The sequence below is a fragment of the Bos javanicus genome, chromosome 15 (genome assembly GCF_032452875.1).
Source record: "Bos javanicus breed banteng chromosome 15, ARS-OSU_banteng_1.0, whole genome shotgun sequence".
NCBI classification, from domain to species: domain Eukaryota; kingdom Metazoa; phylum Chordata; class Mammalia; order Artiodactyla; family Bovidae; genus Bos; species Bos javanicus.
Genome location: NC_083882.1, coordinates 73,544,975 through 73,548,524, shown reverse-complemented (window position 1 = coordinate 73,548,524; position 3,550 = coordinate 73,544,975).

Sequence of the window (3,550 nt, the reverse complement as noted above, 5' to 3'; positions counted from 1 at the left end):
TAAAAAGTGATAGGATCGTCAGCTGCAAGAAGGGGGGTTTGTCGGAAAGAATTCTTATGGGAGCTTTTTATGAGTAGAGATTAAATGAAAAAAGCAGATTGGATTTAAAATCCCTTTCATAACTGATCTCCTACATTTAGTTTTCTAAAGCATGTGTTGTTAGCTATTATTCTATGCTGTCCCCTCACCCACAAGTTTCTTTCTTCAAAAATAATTTTAATTTTGAAATAGTTTGACTCAGCAGAAGTTTTAAAAATGGTATTTTTTAAAAAAACTTAAAAAAAAGTTTCTGTATACTTTTCATCCATTTTCACCCTATGATAGTATCTTATATAATCATGGTTCTGTTAATTATTAACTTTTTTTACGGAACTGTACTTATGCTTCTATTGTTTCTTACTCCTCTCTCAACATAATCGTCTAGACACTTGATAATAAATTCATGATAAACATGTATTTCAATGTCTTGATGTTTCACCCTCTAATTTAAACAATTTTCTTATTGTTGGACTGGTGATGATATTCCAAGCAATCATACAGGTTGTTGCCACTCTTTTGTTACAGTATTGCTGGTGAACATCTTTTTTTGTCGTTCGGTTGCTAAGTTGTGTCCAACTCTTTGCAACCCCTTGGACTGCAGTATGCCAGGCATCCCTGTCCTTTACTCTCTCTCGGAGTTTGCTCAAATTTATGTCCATTGAATCAGTGATGTCATCCAACCATCTCATCCTCTGTCTCCCCTTTCTCTTCCTGCCCTCAATCTTTCCCAGCATCAGGGCTTTTTCCAATGAGTTGGCTCTTCACATCAGGTGGTCAAAGTATTGGAGCTTCAGCTTCAGCATCAGCCCTTGTAATATTCAGGGTTGATTTCCTTGAGGGTTGACTGGTTTGATCTCCTTGCTGTCCAAGGGACTCTCAAGAATCTTCTCCAGAACCACAGTATGAAAGTGTCAATTCTTCCGAGCATTTTTGTGTATAAGGCTATTTCTAGATTCAGGACTATTTTATTAGGGTGGATTCCTAAACGTAGAATTGCTGGGTCAGAGGACCTGACTGGGTGAAATCTCTGGGGTATATATTTATTGGTGATTACAGAAGAAGAGTTGTCTGAAATGAACTAGAGGGGGCTGGTGCTTCAGGAGCTGAAGGAGGGACTCCAGGAATGACCTTGAACTGAAAAGGCTCTAAATACTGAGGCAGTGAAGAGACTGCAGCTGAAGTTTAGCAGAAGCTGCAGCAACAGAACCCTACTGAGGCTCAATTGCACAGCAACCCCTCGACTCCTGGTGAGAAGTCCGGAGCCCTGAGGCTTTGTTCTTCTTGATGTGGCTGCCTGCTCAGTGCCTCTGCTGAGACTCACCTCTAATCTCCCCTGCCCAAGCTCTGGGCTCTTTCTTCTTTACCCGTTTCAGGCCATTTCACTGAAATCTGAGTAAATGATTGATCGCTTTAAAGCAAGGAACAAATGGACTTGCTGGGCAATCAGACCTCCTTTCAGCCAGCACGGATTCGTGCACCCCCGGTGGTGGGTGCAACGTCATCGGTGTATAAAGGTTGGAATTTTCTGTGCTGTGACAGGCAGAATGATCCCAGTGGTTTGTCTGGGCTGCAGTTAAAGGCTGAACAGGAGCACTCTCAGGGTAGGGACTGGATGTTTCACCTCTTATCAAAGGCTAAGAATTCCTGTGCAAGAGGAGGCAGGACTGCAGGGAGCGAGTGCTGAGATAGAGGAGATCATGGAATGAATTGATGGCTAGTTTCCCCAGCACTCTGCTTAGCAAAATCTGTGTTCCTCTCTCCTTGAGCACACTGTAGGCTATGTTTCCCAGCATCCCTTGCAGGTAGATGCAGCCATGTGACTGAGTTCTGACCAATGGAAGATGAGCACAAGCAATGTGCATATTTCCAAGTGCTCTTCTCCTAAGTAGCTCGTGGTTGTGGAGATTTTCTTTGGGGTGATGGAAACTACATGCAAAAGATGGAAGTCTGTTAGTGTAGTTCCCGGAATGACTGTGTGGAGCAGAGCTTTACCCTTTCAGCCTCACCCCACAGTCCATTTAGCTCCCTATGAGTGAGTGAGTGAAGTGAGTGAAGTCGCTCAGTCGTGTCCTTATCTTTGTGACTCCATGGACTGTAGCCTACCAGGCTCCTCCCTCCATGGGATTCTCTAGGCAAGAGTACTGGAGTGGGTTGCCATTTCCTTCTCCAGGGGATCTTCCTGACCCAGGGATCGAACCTGGGTCTCCCGCATTTCAGGCAGACGCTTTAACCTCTGAGCCACCAGAGAAGCCCTTATCTCCCTATACTATTATGTAAACAGCACGTACATTTCTTTTATGTTTAACTATCATACATTCTGAGTCTATTTTTACATTTTTGGTTACCCATATAATATGGAATGCCAATGCTATTATCTTAAAATTTCAAGAAGACCCAGCGGGGCTGTTCCAAATACAGGTTGGAAATGGTTCAAAGGGATCTGCAGATGGAAACAAGGCCTGTGTACTTGCCAAGGGATGGATATCCTCCACTCTCATTGCCAACAAAATTACTTAATAGTTTTTGAAATGCATCTTGCTTTTTCTCACCTTCCTATCTTTGCCCATGCTAATCCCAGTGCTTTAAACAGGCACCCTCTACCCTGCCAGCTCTCAGTTCTCCTATGGACTTAAATAATTTTGTTGGCCATGAAAGTGGAGGAAATATAGGCAGCACTTTGTAATTACTGAATTTTCGTGTCCATCTTACTAGTTTGTGAGTTTAGGCATCATGCTTTGTGTATCTTTATAACCTCGTGTCTGGAACCCCAGGGGCTTCAGTAAGTTTTTGTTGAATGAATGAGAGTTGGCTGAGACTGGGTCAATGACATCTGCTGGCCTCAGCTCTCAGAGCTACTGCTCTGATGTTCAGCCCTGTAGGTTTTCAAGACAGGATGGGCATAGTTTCCTCCAGCTATGAGACAGCTGGAAGCTTCTTTGCAAATGACATAGAGGAGCACTGAATATTTAATGCTTAAAAGTTAAATATTATTATAAAAGTAATTTAATATAAATGGCTTTCAGCAAAACTTTATCCATATTTCATGACTGCAGTGGGTGTCTGGGTTCTAATGTTTGTGAGCAATTAATTTTAATGGTTACCTGCCCTAAATTTCTCTATTTTTTTCCTCTGTAGACCCCTAAGGTCCATCAGGAAAGTGAAGAGTTAGACATCAGCTGTCACTGTGGATGGAAAGAGACATAGAACCCTGAGATCAGATCTCCAAATGACAAGTTAATAGGCATTTGGGAGTTGCTAAGTGTTCATAAGCAGTGATGCTGTGAGACTCTGAAGTATGATATGGACTTGGTGACATGATGCATTTTCCCCCCATTGAATAGTTCCCAGAGTTAGATATTCCCTCCTCTGTGATTCCATGGTAACTTCATGCTATTCCTTTATTGCAATAATGTTGTTGTTCAGTCGCTAAGTCACGTCTAACTCTTTGCAGCCCCATGGTTGCATGCCAGTCTTCCCTGTCCTTTACTATCTCTGGGAGTTTGCTCAAAAC